We start from the raw sequence: 17,655 nt of genomic DNA, 5'->3' as shown, positions 1-17,655 counted from the left end.
CTTGCCAGGCCATGTGGCCTCAGCCTTAGGTTAGGGTTTTCCCAGCAGAAAAGTGCAGGGGCTGAGGGAGGAAAAGAGGCAGAGTTTAAGCAATGAGATTTGCATGAAGCTCTGGAGAGAGATAGAGGCACAAGGTAGTTGCTTCTGCAGACAGGGCAGCAGTGCCTAAGTTGGGGTTTCTGTAAGAGGGAGATATATGCATGCTTTTCGTCACCACCCCTGTTCTAGGACACAGCATGTGTGCACCTTTCATAAATGGACAAATTACACTAAGAAAATATCGGAGTCCACATCCCGGATTTCTACTGCAAATGGGAACCTGACATATAGGGCACCAAATTCTGCTATCACTCAGCAAAGGAACAAGAATAGTAAATTGTCGTCTCACTTTGTCTGTGTCCCCATAAAGTGATGCCATGTCTGACTTTTCCATCTAATAAAGAGGTTCTCGACTTGCGGGCTGCAACCTGCCTGCCCTTCCCATACCACTAAATGAGAGAGGTTCCCAGTTAGGATGGGAAAATATGGAGACCCACTGGTCTAACACGGTCCCCTTAAGCACATGAATCCACTGACATGATTCATTTCAGCCAATAGGATTACACTGTGCAAATAGCTGATTTTGGGGATGAGGAAAGAAGCGGGGAGCATGACTTGCATCTGATGTCACAATCTCATCACTCGGCAACGTGCTGTTTGTGTAGCAACAGGAAGGGAATAAGGAGAAACAAGGAAGCGTCCTTTGCTGCCACAATCTCACAATATTCCAAGTCTTCCAAAGTATGTTGATCACAGGCAGATGGCATAAGGACACCTGCTGTGAGAGGGTCACCTGTATTCTTAGGGTGACTTACACACAAGTAGGATATCACCAAGCAGGCCTGCACCTGGGGCTCAGATTATCTAAGTGGGATGGTTCTGTCGGGTTCTGAAGGAACTCTGTCTACCAAAGGACTCTTGCAGTACTGGGTTAATTCTCTCCACTGGGATGAGTAAACACGCTGCGCCTTGTCTCCGGTGGACTCCTCCACCCTCCTTTGGCTGCCTTTCGGTTATCTGCCAGAGTGCGTGGCAGACAAATATTTGTCCTATGGTCTCAGACGCTACCTCATGCCTGTTTGAACAGGCTCTTAATTTAGTACTTTGAATATTGTGCTTATCCCATTCTCACCCTGAGCTGGAAATAAAGCTACAGACCTCGCTGTCTATATATTTGGTTCATGTTCTTACCTCTAGCAGTCTTTGCAAAGGGGGGAATGAGGGGCGGGAAGGGACAGGCGATGGCTGAGCCATTTGCCCTGGCTAGGTTCTGAGGTACTTCTGTCTAACAGAGTTTTGATATTTTTTTTCTAATAAGTGCTGCCTTGTCTGAAAAATTCCGACAACTAAACAGCAGGAAATACAGCACTAAGCTGCTTCTGCTGAAGATGGATACACAGGAACCTGCTTATAGTGAGTCTCTGTGTAGATACATCACTGAATGGAAACCTTAAATTGCTTCAGTCCAACTTCCCAGGGCTTCATGCTGCTGGTAGCCAATGAAAACTAATTTTTTCCCTTTTAGCTGGAGATGGGTCCCAGTTCTGTGTGTGTATTTTCAGAGAATGGCACTTGCCTGCGGAGAAGAGCAGAGTCACCAAAAAGCTACGCTCCAGCTACATTAACGTTGCTTTCAGTGACAAGACTTCACTAGGAACAGGGTGTGGTGCACAATCCCCCTCTTTGGGGGAAACCAGCACAGGGGCTGAAAAGAACTCCGGGCCGGGCATCCACACACAGCGGTAAACATTAGGCAAAAGCCCCCAGGCAGGAGTTTGACATCAGCCTCCATCAACAAGGGCTGTGTCTGTGAAGGCGGGCCCTGCATCTCGCAGGGTTGCTGGCAAGGCATGTGGGTGGAGTGCTGCAAGTGGGGGATGGTAAGCTACATGGTTTAACAAAGCAGAGCCAGCATGTGTTTAAGTGAAATGTGTTACTACAACACGTCAGTCGTCTCTCTTTCTAGCCCCTCTCCTTTGGGGCAGTGCAGCGACGAAGGGCTTGGCTACACTTGCAGATGTAGAGCGCTGTGAGTTAAACCAGCCCTCGGGGACCGCAGCAGGGAAAGCGCTGCCGTGCGTTCACACTGTCAGCTGCAAGCGCACTGGCATGGCCACATTAGCAGCTCTTGCAATGGCCACAGAGAACAGTGCATTGTGGTAGCTATCCCAGCATGCAAGTGGCTGCAACGTGCTTTTCAAATGGGGGTGGGTGGAGTGTGACAGGGTTTGTGTTGTGTCTATGGGGGGAGAAACAGTGTGTTTTGGGAGGCAGAGAGTGTGTCAGCATGCTGTCTTGTAAGTTCAGACAGCAGCAGACCCCCCACCCCCACCTCTCTCTCACACACACTCACAGCAGCAGCATTCCACACTAATGGTTTGCTTTGTCCTGGAGCAGATAAGCAGCCGGCTGTCAGAAACGGAGCTTTGAAAGGGGATATCCGCATGCCTGCAGCTGAGTTCAAAACAATGACCAGAGTGGCCACTTGACTTCAGGGGATTTTGGGACATTTCCAGAGGCCAATCACAGTGCAGTAACGCAACACCTCATTCACACTGACACCCAGGCGTTTCAGTCAGGGTGCAGCAAGCTTTATGCTTCTCGTGGAGGCGGAGAACCAGGAGCGCTCCAGCTGCAGAGCCCAGGTGCTCTACATGCCTTGCCAGAGTGGACACCTCAGGAGTTAGGCTGATTCAATGTGCACTAACTTGCAAGTGTAGCCAAGCCCTAAGAAAATCAGAAGGGGTTTCAGCCGTAGAGGGGTATTTATGACAGTGCATTTTAAAAGTAGAGGATAAAGAGATGTGCAGGGTTTCAGCCAAAGAAAGCTGCATATTTACCCCTTCAGTGCTGCTTAGGGCAGACCCCCACTGGGCTGCATCCTGTAACGAAAACACAAAGATCAGCAATACATGTCCAGGCAAATTCCTCCATTGCTCTTATTAGTGAGCTACCAGCCAATTCCAAGATTCTTGCAGTGCCCAAACTTCATACATGTGTCATCAACCAGAAGAGACCTAGTTCAAATCCACCCCAGCTATTTCCTCCTTGTGGTCACACCAGTAGGGTACACATGGGGAGGTTTCACGCACACCTTGTGCTCTTCTGCCACCCCAGAACCTTTGGGTTTGACAGTGGGAGCAGGTCCCACCACTTACCTTCTCATTTCTGGAAATGAAAGCGAGTCCCATTTGCCTTGTTTACACACTGAATCCTTTAAGCGTTCGGGAGAAGCTTGGCGTGAGTCACTTGGAGCAGGGACACAAACAAGACATAAGAACTGTTTAAGAAGCAGGTTTATTGTCCAGCAGCATCTGCAGAGTTCGATCCCTCTCCTGCAGAGCTACTTGCTGGAGCTGACCTTGCCCTGTTCCCAGTGGGCGCTCTGTCAGACTGGCAAACCTGAGTTCACCTCTGCAGTACAGTAATAATCTTGGATGTGTTTGGCAAGGCAAAGATTTCAAAGTAATGGCTGCCACCTACTAGGGACAACCCGCACCAAAACCTGAGGGCTTGAGAGGATTCCAGGTCTCATTCTTAGAGTCTTCATCTTGTTCCCTGGACTAATGCAATGAAGATAAATGAAGACCTCTCCTTTTGTCTTTTTAAAAAAATAGTTTACTCAAGGACCACAAACACCAAAATGCCTTAATATGGTTATTGTCTGGCACTGCCACAGGGCAGAGTGAAGGTAGTTAAAGTGCCCGAACTGTGAATTTCCATATCTTAATCCATCTGGATTTCTTAAATTTAACCTTCACTCTCAAACGTCTGGATTTGTAATGCATGTTTTGGGGACAATTACAACTCTCTCTCTCTCATAGTATGTGGTTTTCCCCTTAAACGACTGATATATACACTCCAATTTAGATCCAGCTGAATGTAGCTTTCTGGCTGGGAACATCCTTAGTTTTTTGTACTTATTAAAAGTTTCATACCCAAACGCTAAACAAGTGTTGCCGTGTGATCTCTCCGAACAGCCGTAGCATTGGCCTTAGATGCTTTCAAACCCAAGTTTTAGCAGCCACATTCATCAGGAGGCTCTGGCTGCCTTATACCATGCTTGGGCAGTGGCAGGGGCCAGGATGCATCGAACAGCTCGACTAGGTTTACAACTGCTTTGCATGGCTGGGGGAGTGCTAGCTAGCAGAGCCTTACTGCTGAACCTGACCAATCTGTACCTGACTTACTGGCTCAGGTATCTAGGGTTAGTGGTAACTTTTAAATTATAATTTAAGAAAAGGGGGATGTGCTATGAGGCTAGAAAGTCCCCCCCCTCTTCTGCCTCCCATGATTTGGGAGCCTGGACTCAGAAAAGGGGAGAGCAGAGGGATGTGGACAATAGGAGCTGGAGGGTAAAGAGGGGGACCCCCATACCCGGTAAGGAAGACACACCAGTTGGGGAGGGAGGAAGGGAGCCATGTTAGGGTCAGGAGAATGGTGAGTTGCAGATCGCAGCAGGAGGGAGTGAATGAAAGAAAGAAAAAACAGAATAAAAGGAGGGGGGAGAGAAGGGTAGGGAGACAGCAAGTTAATATTTAAAATTGTGTTACAGTGAAATACACATTGTTGGGTTTGTATCTATCATGTGTGGCTTAAGTGTAGGGCAAGGTGCTACTAGAGGCCTGGGCGGGTGGTGGGAGGGAGGCAGAGCTGGTGTGTGGAACTAGCTCCTCCCCCCGTCCTCAGCTTTTGGGGTACAATTACATGACTGCTCCCAGCCATCCTCACCCAGCCCAATGGAGTTGCAACAGCCAGTGCTTTGCAGTGTTTCATTCTACTGTCAGTTGTATTTGTAACCCTGCTATTTGCTTAAGTTTGAGTAAGATACAGTTATGCAGGATGTAAAGTCTTCTACAAATTAGCATTTAGTGCACTTTGGATACCTAAGTGACAAGTGCTACAGAAACTAACCGAAAGCAGCTTGTTTCTAAAGATCAAACTCAGCAAGGTATGGCTGTCCAGTGCCATGCTTAACGTTAAGAGATTTTTCACTCTTTGCAGCCCTCGTAATCATGTTGTTCTGTGGCGATTAGAACTGCCAGAGCAGATCGAACCAAAGGTCCAATATGTGGTCTCTGCCAGCAGCCAGCTGTGGGGTAATTTACTCTCAAACATGGTTCCATCGTGCTCTCTGATCATTAAAATGGCTGAGACCCGAAGCTTTTATATCCCTTCCAGAATTGTTATAACTGGATAGTCCCATTTTCTGTAAATGTTCAGTCCCTCTGAGTTTTGACAAGGGGGGGGGGGCATGCGCAGCAGGGTAGGTCTCAAGCATTGAAATGTGAGCCTTGCAAACTGAAGGCTGGTACTAATCAGGACTGGCCAGATTTGATATGGGGGTAATCCCCACACTTCATGCTGACACTTCCCTGAAATTAGAGTGGCAATCCATTAACACAAAAAAGTCTGGTCTTTGCCATGGTCCCTCTAGGACTGAAATTTAAGATTTGCTAACTTTGAGGGCGGGGGGAGGAGGAATTTCAGCAGTTTGTCTCAGGTGGCTCTGATCTCTTGATGAGACTTATGTCGTGTACTTCCCCACTTGATGTGTGTGGCATGGAGAACACCAGTACAGCTTCAGCATTGTGTTCTGGCCACCACCTTGTGGTACAGAGACTTTTTTTAAAAAAAAACAAACAAACAAACAACATTGACATGGCTTGCAGTTTAGTTTCAAGGTATCTTTTCTCTCCCACATAGATACCCTTGGGAAGGTAACTAACCCAAGCCAGAACACAGGTACATGCTCCTTAGAACAGGCTTTATACACATCCTCAAGTTGGGAACTAATCTGTTCAGTTTATCTCCTGCTAACTGACCTATTGCCAGACCCAGAGCACCATTCCACAATGGCCATCTCCTCCCCAGCTAACCTGTGAGAAGGCTCTCACCCAACACTCCCTGAGCAGAAGACAGATCTGTTCACATAGTGGGAATAGTATCGAGCTGCTGGGAGGGTGGGGTCGGGGGGCTAGAGAATTCCTTTCATCATCCTCTCTTCCCTACCTGCAGTGAAAGCAACAGCTCTATGAAACGTACCTAAGCAAGCTAAGCACTAGCCTCATGTTGCAAGTTAGTGAAATGCTACTCTCGGACAAGAGCTGTCAACCCTGTTTTACAAATGGGTTCTAGCACCCAGTACTATTTCTCAAAGTAGTGGCCCAGAACTTGGGAATCAACCAGGAGCGCAGGTAAGGGAGAAGGCTCAGCTTGGTAATATGTGATTGACTCATGCTGAGGGAAAGAGAGGCATTTTTAAAGAGGCTGCAGCTGGGGAAATGTCTGTTCTTTAGGAAACAATCTCCAGTTCAGGGCGGGAATGAGAGGTGGCTCACCCACCATGATGTGAACTGGTAGGAATTAGGCCAAGAAGAACATGCGGGCTGTCACCCTTCCAGGAAGACACCTGATGCAGCACTTGTGTGACCACTGACATGAATGAGCCTTGGGGGTTGCAAGAGATTCTGAAGGAGCGCAACAAGACCCATTTGCCATCTGTTGGGACAGGTAGTCAACTCTCAAAAGTAAACATAAGGAAGTTGGCAGAAAGAATCTGACAGACATAGGTAGATGATAAACCTTAATTTGCCCAGAAGATAATTACCCTTCTCAGCTAAATGCCTTCTAATGACCTTTAATGGTAACTGTATAGTACATCTATGTAAGCAGAGTCAGGATGAGCTCTACCCTGACATCTGGTGGTGAATTATGGCGAGTGTGGAAAAGAACTTAGGGGGCTGATCTTGTTTGCATAGGCACACCCACTCCGCCTAGCATGAGCCCATGGCAGCCAAGAATGGTCACTTATTGGGGTAGGAGGAATAAAGTGTTGTTACCCTGATTATGTGAATGAAGGACTATGAGACTGTTTTATGACAGAGGGTCTCACCATCAACTAGATAGCACTCACTAGACAAGGGACATGGGTTCCAAAACCCAGTGAATTGAGAGAATTTGGGGACAGGTATGTGTGCCTGATAATATGGGCCTCTTTTGAAAGCTTGGAACACCAATTGTATCTTCTCTCTGTCTCTACTGTTGAATAGCAGAGCTAATTTTGATTTCATTGAGTCTAGCTAGATGCTGCTGAGCTGAATTCACTTTGGTACAATGGTGCACCAGCACTAGGGCTCCCCTACTACAAGCTGAAACCACTAAAAGAGCTAAAATTACTGAGCTGAGATCACTGAGTGCTGTGTTAACTAGTGGGGGAGCCTGAAGATATATTGCTAAGTGACGAGCAGAGCAGTTTGCAGGACAGTTGGAGCAGCTGGCGGAGCAGAGCAGCTTGTTGGAGCGGCCCACGGAACAGTGAGTGGAGCAGAGCGGAGCAGTTTGCAGGGACGGCTGGAGGAGCGGAGCGGCTGGTGGAGCAGTTCGTGGTGAAGGCTGCAGCAGAACTCCACGGAGAGACGGGGCAGTCGGCCTCGGCCCACGTAAGGTGTCCCTTAACACCCTGTGTGCCCCCCCTCAATTCCACCCAGGCTGGGGGGTAAGACTCTGCAGATAAACTTTTGAACTCTGGGGCGGCACTGACCAGGGACAGAGACTTTTGGGTTGTTGGACTTTGGGGTGATTTGGACTTAAGATCCTGAGTGGAAAAGGACATTGCCAAATTTACTTGGAGGTGGGTCTTTTGCTCATGGTTTGTGTTATGAATCCTGTTTGTGGTGTTTCCCCAACATAATGCCGCATTGTTTCCCTCCTTTATTAAAAGGATTTTGCTACACTCAGACTTGCGAGAGGGGAAGTATTGCCTCCTAGAGGCGCCCGGGGGCGGGCGTGGTATGTAATTGTCCCAGGTCACTGGGTGGGGGCTCAAGCTGTTTTTTCATTGTGTTATTGAAACGGAACCCCTGGATACTGAACCCAGCCCTTGTGGCTGCCAAGTCTGACGGGCAGAAGGGTTACACCTATATGTATGCTCACCCGTTATAGGTGGAACTGGTAGCAACACCTATAGGTAAGGTTGCCCAACATTTTGAATTAGACACTGCTTTCAGTTGCTTATAACTTTGCAAAACTTTAACCATTTGAGCAAAAATTTTCCATGGCAGGTGCCTCCTTCAGGCTGAATTTCTGGAGAAAGTTGTAGCTAAAATGGTTGAGCTGCTTTTAGAAACAAGATTAGGGAAATATTTTGCCCATTAATTCTTATAACTGCTTAGTTGAGTAGCTCTTGGGCCCCCGTGCTTTAGAGCAGGAACTTCTGATGTTAGGGATGTGCTTTTTGGCATCCATGTGAAAACTTGCCCAAATTTGACTAAGGTATAAGCTTCCAAAAAAGCCCCTCAATCCACCCATGTTCAATAGACTTGTTCTGAAGCTAAATTCTCTGGAGACTCCATGGGTGCTGAGCATGCTCCATCACTGGACTGAGAAGGGCTTTCAATGCAATTATTGCTCCTGGCCACCTAGGGGGTGTTATGGTGCTGGGCACCAAACCTGAGAGCAAGGAGGCTGTCTGCTGGTGTTCAGGCAGTGAGGAAGCCGCAGCCACACTGGAATGCAAAGCAGGGAAGGGTGCGTGTTTGGGAGAAGGAAGGGAAAGAGGGGGACTGCAGCTACCAAGGGTGAGGGACAGCAGAAGGGGAAGGGAACAGGAGCTGATGTCAAGGGGGGGGGGAGACAAACAGGCTAGGGGCAGGGGACTAACCACTCCCTCCAGAGCCTGGAATTGAAGCTGGGAGTACTGTGTCTACATTCCTCTGCTATCAACTAATATACTTTGCCAGTGGGTTTTAAAGCTCTCCCCCACCCCAGCCCCGCAGGTTCAAAGAGAACCTACCTGTGTAATTGATAGCAATCTTAAATGGTAAACGTGCGTGCTGACAAAGCCCTGGCTGCAGGGCTGCCCAGAGGATTCAGGGGGCCTGGGGCAAAGCGGGGGAGCTGCAGCGCTTGTACTCACCCGGCAACGGTCTGGATCTTTGGCGGCATTTCGGCTGTGGGAGGCCCTTCAGTCGCTCTTGCATCTTTGGCAGCACTGAAGGGCCCCCAGCCACCAAAATGCTGCCAAAGACCTGGACCACCGTGGGGCCCCTGTGGGGCCCTGGGCAAATTGCCCCACTTGCCCTCCCCCCACCCTCGGGCAGCCCTGCCTGGCTGGGAGGATTTAGTTGGGTTTGGTCCTGCTTTGAGCAGGGGGTTAGACTAGATGACCTCTTGAGGTCCCTTCCAACCCTGATACTCTATGATTCTCTCTAAAGATCTGAACCCTGCTCATCACCCACCTTAGAGGATCAACATGGTTCTCTATGATGGAATGTTTGTTCCTTCATTTTGTTTTACACCCTCTCTCAAATGAACTGAAGGTTGCAAAGTCAAGCACTCAATTTAGGAAATCCCACAATAAAGCTTGCCCATTGGCAATGCAGAGGATCCTGTAGGGGGGAAAATGTTTGATCATGTAATTAAAGACTATCATAATACGGATGCACAAGAGGGCTGAATTAAGGCTACACTAAACCTTAATTGTGGCACTTTCTACCTTTAGAGTGCTCGACTTTGCAACTTTGACGTTGAATAGTTCTTAAAGTTCATATACACACGTGAGAAATCAGTGTGTGGAGAGTATTTACACTTTCTCTGACAGACCTACTGAAGATCCCCGTTCAGTTACATGCATGTGTGAATGTTTGTTGGGAATCCTCCAGGGACCTGAGAGTCTAAAGCCCCAATACTTGAGGCATCTATATTTGCCTTAAAGGCATGTTATTAGCATTCTTAGCGGCTTTGACGTTTTATTATTCTCCTACCATCTTAATTCCAGGGGGAGCCTGGCAGTAGGGTGGGGTTGGTTACGAAAGAAGTTCTCCAAGTGGGACTTATGTCTGTTTTCATTGAACATCTTTCTTCTAGAGAGCAAGCACTGAGTTCTCTCCAAGTGCTTACAACTAGTAAGCAAACAACTGAAGCAATGGCTGAGTGACGCCGGTCAGTTGTGCCATACTATATAGCTGGTCACTACTGGGCACAGCTGGCTGGGAATTTTTCAAAACTGTTTTACCAGAAAATACAGATTAGCTGAAACAAAACAAATTTTTCATAGGAAGTTTTCTGGTCCAAGGTGGAATTTCTGTTCAAAACCAGAGAGAGAAAAATCCCCCTGAATTAGTCAAGCCTGGTGGGTAGAGCCCGTTCTGGGAAACTTCAGCTTCAAGGCCCTCTTTCAAATAAGGCAGAGCAGGGACTTGAACAAAGATTCCCCACATCCCAGGCGAGAGCTCTAACTCCGGGGTTATTAGCAAGCCCAGGGTGAGTTGGTTTGTATCTTTCACCTCAATGCACAATGGGAATTTTTCTCGGATTTTCGGAGGGTGGGAAAACAGTTGTGCCCAGCTCTCCTATTTGGCAAATGTACTATGCAGTAGGACACTTCTAAACTATTACATACGACCCAGTATTAAAATTTAATTAATGGTCAGAGTGACTATGGAGGAAAAAAAAGTGCCTTATTCAACAGATCTGCGCCATGGTCATCTCCAGGTCAGACTAGCCTGTGACAAAACAAGTTTTTACTAGTTAGCTCGGAGACAATATGAACCTTAATAGTGAGCTAGATTCCAGTCAGCTATTGTCAGTCCTAGTCTGAGACTGATTCACAAAACTTGTTCAGATTCCAAGCTAGTGGTAAGAGACAGAACAATCAAGTTAAATAAGGGCTGGAGCTTTTTCAGAAGACTTATATTTTGGGTTGTGAACTGAGTGGTCCGTGGGAAGTTATTCAGAGAGATGGAATTCCACAACGTTTTTACAAGTGACTTTTCCCAATCATCACTAACTCGGACTGCTAAGAGACGAAGAACAAAGGAAGTGGCTAGCACTGGAAGATGGAACAACTAGCAAGTACCAAGCAGGAGTACAACCTATTTAATACAAGAGCTCAAGCTAGGCTTTTGTGTTAGGAATACAGACTATCTAGACAATGCCAAATGTGTTTAGCTAAACAATTGAACTTGTTTAAGTTTCTGAATTTTCAAAACATAACACAAAGATGAATATAAAGAAATTTTATTTTTTCAGATATTTATATCAAAGCAATAATACTCATGGCCAAGTCCAGTAGAGACCGTATCTTCCTTATAAACTCTTCTTTTAGTTTAAAATGCATGTACAAAATTGCACATTGTAGATTACAAAAATCAAACACTAATCTCTTTGCATGTAAACAATTCCAGCACAGGTATGAATGTTATACATTCCAAAATATCTAACTCTCCATGGAAAAAAACCCAAACAAACTGCAATCCCCATAGAGGTGCTAGTATTGCAAATTGATCAGTGTATTTCTAAATTATATATGACACATAGGAGCGCAAAACAGAGCACAAGGCAAGTCGCCTTTCTCTCTTAAGCATGTAAAACAAAGACTTAGAATCCAATCTTGCTCCTGTTTGAGTCCCTAACAAGATTCCCAGTGCCATAAGTGGCTGCAGGAGTGAGACCACTATGCCAAGACAGCAGATTGCAGTACGTTTTAACCTCCAGTTTTTGTTGTTTTTTTTAAATTAGCTACCATTAATTGGTAGGAACCAGGAGTATACCTGTAAACATGGATTTTCCACTCAAGTCAATTTAAAAAGATACAGTATCTCCTACACACCACTAAATTAAGATAAACTGTTTTACATTTAATCAAGTGCAAGTTATCAACCAATATTTTCCACTTTGGACTAATTATTTTGATTCTAATATTACAGTCTGTAATAGCAATGTAAAAAAAATCCAATAGACATAATCCACAGCTGCATTTTTATTAAACCCTGTAGTCTCCAGTTTAAGTATAGAATGTTACCATGTCTGAAAGCCAATCTGTCGAAAATTATCTTGGAAAGGCTGTTCTGACAAAAATAGAGAATTTGGGGTCAGGAAGCAACAGAATTAATCAGCTAGCTCTGTCTGAGTATGATACACTAGCCAGAACAGAAATTTACACACACACACACACACAGAGAATTCCAAAACTCCACTAGAAACAGAAACCCTGAAGTAATACTGAATCCAAGCAAATTTGTTTTTACAATGTGAGCAGGCTCTGTTTGTAGGAATAAATCCCAAATTTCTCATTCAACCAACTTCAAAAAGTACCTGCTCAAATTTCAAAATCCCTCCTGCCGGGGAGGTTCAGGAAGGGTTGCCTCTTCTCAACCTGTTAAGTTAATGTGGCAAGTAGGGAGGGACAAAAAACACAATTTAGAATAATTGGGATAAAATCTATCACTATTGTTGCAGCAGCAAAGTGGAATCTGGGATGAGTTGCTTAGGTTTACTAGCTACTCTTCTTTATGTTAGGTCTTGAATGCCTGGTCATTCTAGTTACATGTCTGAAACCCCTGGAGGAACATAACGTGGGATTCTAGTTTCTAAATGACTGATTTTTGTACAGTTCTGCTTTGGAGCAACATTGTGGTGGTGGGGCTGCTAGTGGCTATGGGAGAGGGGGGGGAAAGAGAGAATGACAGCAGTTACCTCTCCCTTTTGAGAGAGCCCTTTGATCCCCTTTGCTTGCAGGTAAAGTGATACTGCTCCTTGGAATGGAGAATTGGACCCACAGAACTCAAGTGGAGGCTAACAGAGCTCCAAGCTGAAACGTTTGAGGCTAAGAATAGATTTTTTTCCATATTATAAAGAAATGTAATAAACTTAACGAGAACTAAGAATGACGACAACTATAGGTGAGAATTTCAGGCCTCTATCCAGCCTCCCATCACTTCTGTAGCAGCTGGGCCATTCTACTAGGTATAGGCAGCCACTTCCCCCAACCCCCAAAGTACCGCCTCTCCCCCTGAAGAAACTGGCATTATACATCAGTGTGGTTGGTCTGTGCCTGCCCAAACCTGTTCCCTTCTGTACAGAGTCACAGACTGCACCCAGCTCAGCAGCAGCAGTAATGACTCTTGGGATGACAGAAGGACACCACATTCCAACACAGGAAGCTTTGTCAGCCCAGGAAGATATTTCAGAGAGTGCACGACAACCAACCTTGGATGGACACCTCCAAAACCAGAGCTTGTCCAGGAGAAGCAGCCAGTTCCTTCCTCCCCCTGCTCCCCATCACAGCCCAAAATACCTGCAGAGGTGGGAGAGATCCCACTCCAACAAATGTTGTCACTCCCCTGCTGAACCTGTATGGAGAGTTACTGCAAGCTCACAGTTGTCATAATTCAGAAAGCTGGAGCCGTGGAAATGCTCAGACCCAACACAGAGAGTTCCCTTGCAGCTATAACTGAGCAAAATGCTCAGTCACAGAAGCTCTGCATCCCCACACAGCCCTACACCTGCCTGGTACGGCATTATTTCTCCCCTCCCTTTTTGGCCTCAAAGCTGGTGGGCCTGTTTCTCAGTTGAGTCAACTATGCATTCAGAATACAGGGTGTGATGGGAGACCCAGAATTTCAGCTGAATAGTGCCCTTACATTTCATCTCTCATGTCACACTCTGCAAACTAGCTCACTTTTAAACAGCACATGAAAGCCAGTAACTTCACTAACCCTATACTGGCATCTTTAAAAAAAAAAACAAAAAAAAACCCCACAAACTACTAAGTTATTTCCCCCCCACCACCAAAGTAGTTAAAAAATGTGAGCGTAGTAAAGCTATTCCAGTGTAAATACAGTACTTAGTACTTTGAAACTGGTTGTTCATATGCCAGAACTACCCTAAACACGTCTTCATAATACACAGTATTTGCAACTAAGTAGCACTGTTCCCCAGAGCTGATTTTTCAACGGGCGGGATTAATAAGCCAAATACTTGTAATCTTTTAAATACAAGGCAACACCCAAGGGACCAGCAAAAACTTGTTTCCTTCTACAGCCAACCTTAATAACTGGAGATATACCAATCTCCTAGAACTGGAAGGGACCTTGAAAGGTCATTGAGTCCAGCCCCCTGCCTTCACTAGCAGGACCAATTTTTGCCCCAGATCCCTAAGTGGCCTCCTCAAAAGGATTGAACTCACAACCCTGGGTTTAGCAGGCCAATGCTCAAACCACTGAGCTATCCCTCCCCCTTCAACTAGAGCAGGCGTTCTCAACCTTTTTCTTTCTGAGCCCCCCCCCCCTCCCAACATGCTATAAGAACTCCATGGCCTACCTGTGCCACAACTGGTTTTCTGCATATAAAAGCCAGGGCCGGCATTAGGGGGGAACTGCCTGGGGCCCCATGCCACAGGGCCCCCCACGAGCTACACTGCTCAGGCTTCAGCTTCAGCCCTGGGTGGCAGGGCTCAGGGACCTGGGCTTCGGCTTTCTGCCCTGGGCCTCAGAGAGTCTAACGCTGGCCCTACTTGGAGACCCCCCTGAAAGCTGCTTGAGGCCCCCAGGGGGCCCCGGACCTCTGGTTAAGAACCACTAAATTAGAGATTTGCCTTTTTTTTTTTTAAAGTCAGGAAAGTAGCTGCCTTTTGGAGTTTGTCCTTACTGCAGATTTCTACAGATCAAAGCTCTGCATCATCTGAGTCACATTCAAAACTCAGGGACCTTACTTGAGCACATTTGTGTGATGGTTACCATGGCTACAGATAAAAAGATTGTGAAGTTTCCAGGCACAAGGCTGGGAGAGGCAGAATTTCCAGAGAACAAGTTTGGGAAACATTTAAATGAGTAGCACAATCTAGTCTTGACTAAATATTTGTAGAAAGTTTGTATTCAGTATAGAAAACTTTTACTAAATTTGATTGTCAAATGTATCTGTGGAAAGACTACAAAACTAGTCAAAAAGATGTCAAGGCTATTGTTTTACAGACTTCCTTCCCCAAAGTGATTTAAAAAATGGTTGCCTTGTATTTTCCCAACCTGCGAGGACAAGTGGCACCATATTGCATATGGGCTTCTGTGGCCATCTCAGACGCTGGGCCAGGTCAAGGTTTGGGAGCCCAGAAAGTATCCTGGGTGCTGCAGAAGTAGTAATAATGATTCAGGAACTAGCACAAAATGATCCGAGTTAGTAACAATCTAATGCCCCAGGAGTGTTTGAGGGCGCCGTATAGCTGCAATCTTGCAGAGTGTATGTAAGACAGAAGTCCTGTCTGCTTGTGGTCATGAGATTTCATGACATTGGCTCTAGAATGGTGGGTAGGTAATGACTCTGGTAGTGTTAAACAACCCTCCACCATTTCAGAGAGTCTTCCTCTTGTGATGGATATTAAATAGGAAAAGTGGCTCAGTGAGAATCCAGAACCTCTGTTTCAGTTCTTTTTGCCCAGAGTGCCCTAGTGATCAGCATGATTCTGAGCTATTACTTGTGTGAATTAAGTAGGCTATCCCAACTACGGGCCAGTAAGTATTTACTACATACCACACCATCATATGTTCTATATATTCTCTGCTACCGAAAAAGGGAGTGTTTTTTAAACCAGGACTTTCATATCCTTTTACCTGGGAAGCCAGGCTCCTTAGACTAACTCTACAGGGCTTAGTAACAGCCATGAAATCTATTTGTACCTAAAAGCCCCAAGCTTAAGGTTCAGTATTCTCTGGCTTTCACAGGTCAGACAGGAGTGCTGTGTTCCCCATTAGGGAATCTCTTCTTACCCTAGGTAAACTTCTATTTCTAGCTCTACAGCGTTGCAAAATAAGTTGACTTTACAGTCATACCATTTTGATGTATACAAAAATTATCCCTCAGAGGGGTAGCCGTGTTAGTCTGGTTCTGTAGAAGCAGCAAAGAATCCTGTGGCACCTTATAGACTAACAGACGTTTTGCAGCATGAGCTTTCGTGGGTGAATACCCACTTCTTCAGATGTGGCATCTGAAGAAGTGGGTATTCACCCACGAAAGCTCATGCTGCAAAACGTCTGTTAGTCTATAAGGTGCCACAGGATTCTTTGCTGCTTCTACAAAAATTATCCCTGTTTCCAGACTGGATATTGCCTATGCTGGGCCTCAAGGCTAAAGGAAAGACGGGGCAGGAATTCCACATAGTTCTGCAAAGTCTCAACTGCTGGTTGCTGAATATCTGAAAAATTGGCCCACTCCATTTTGGTGCTGACATGAGCTCTATTGAAAAAAATCTGGCATTTAGCATCTTCCAGCTTTCTTCATTTGAGAGCCAGTGCCTACCTCACAGTTATATTGAGAAACATATATTATATATAAATAAAATCTTCATTAACTTAAATACACTCAAATTAGGGACGGATGAGCAAGATAATCAAGAACTCTAAAGAGACAAAATCTTAAAATACTACAGTTATTGTTTGCTCAGCTTTAGAGATCTGACAAAAAGCCATTCAGCCAGCTATCAGACAGTGCAAACAGTTAACAATCCACTTTGCACAGGTAGGCTGTCTGTGTAAATTTCTCAGTCTTTTACAGACTGTTTTTTATCAGAGCCACACAGTGAACCATGCCAAAGCATATCTATAGCAACCATTATGATTTCTCCAGAAGTGTATGTACTAATTAGGTTATTTTATTAGCTACTTTACAGGTGTAACATGCAGTATTAGTACCTGACAGAAATAGTTGTTCAACTGAATTCACAACTACGCATGCTGTGAATATGGATTTTTTTCATTGTATTTAAAAAAGCAAACACTGGGAGGCAATAATTTCAATGCTAATTCAGAGCAGCTACTATTTACGGTGACCTTCCATTCAGTTTGCAGCCATGACCTGTCATGCTTAAAATGTATCAATGATAAATGGCATTATAAAATAACCATGTTCTCTGCATCATCAGTTCTGAACTGCCTCTTGGTAGAAATGCTGTTTGGCAGAACTTCTAAAAGGTGACCTTGCAATCACAACAAGATTTAGCATAATTATGCAGGCTTCCACCCTACTATCTGATTGCTGGAATATGGAATGTACAGTTCTGTTACATACTTTGCTGTCACGTTCCTTACAGTTGAAGAAACTGCAGTTCCTTTAATTTTGTATTCCTGGATGGGTAGATTAGATAAAGGGAAGTATTTAGTTCTTGCTTTGAATTCATAGATATTTGCATGCTTTAATCAAATTTGTTCAGCAAAGCTTTGATTTATTGGCTACTCTGGCATCGACAGATGATATCTGAGCTGAAGGGATAATACTTAAACGCACATGTCTGGCACAAGAAACGACCTGACTTTAGAATTAGTTACGGCTGGAACCACAAAGAGACAAAATCCAGTATTTCTGCTTTCGTAGTATTTATGCTTTTGTCAACAACTTGGTGCAGTGGTTCTCAACCTTTCCCGACTACTGTACCCCTTTCAAGAGTCTGATTTGTCTTGTGTCCCCCACCCCGCCAAAAAAAATTCACCTCACTTAAAAACTACTTGGTACAAAATCAGACCTAAAACTACAAAAGTGTCACAGCTACTGACAAATTGCTGACTTTCTCATTTTTATCATATAATAAAATTGATTGGAATATACATACTGTATTTACATTGTAGTGTGATACTTGAGCCTGTTTTTCACTTGCAAGCCTTATCTGAAGTCCAAGCCTCGCTGCCTGGGGGCTAAGCATGTATCTTAACTTCACAGGACCCCCTGGGGCGTGGGCAATTGCCCTGCTTGCTACTCCCAATGCAGGCCCTGCACTTGCGACCATTCTAAACCTGTCTCACAACCTCCAGGTTGAGAGACTGATCTAGATGAGTTTATGTATGCCCTGGA

The sequence above is a fragment of the Mauremys mutica genome, chromosome 6, assembly GCF_020497125.1.
Source record: "Mauremys mutica isolate MM-2020 ecotype Southern chromosome 6, ASM2049712v1, whole genome shotgun sequence".
In the NCBI taxonomy this organism is placed as follows: domain Eukaryota; kingdom Metazoa; phylum Chordata; order Testudines; family Geoemydidae; genus Mauremys; species Mauremys mutica.
This window is presented reverse-complemented; position numbering follows the sequence as displayed.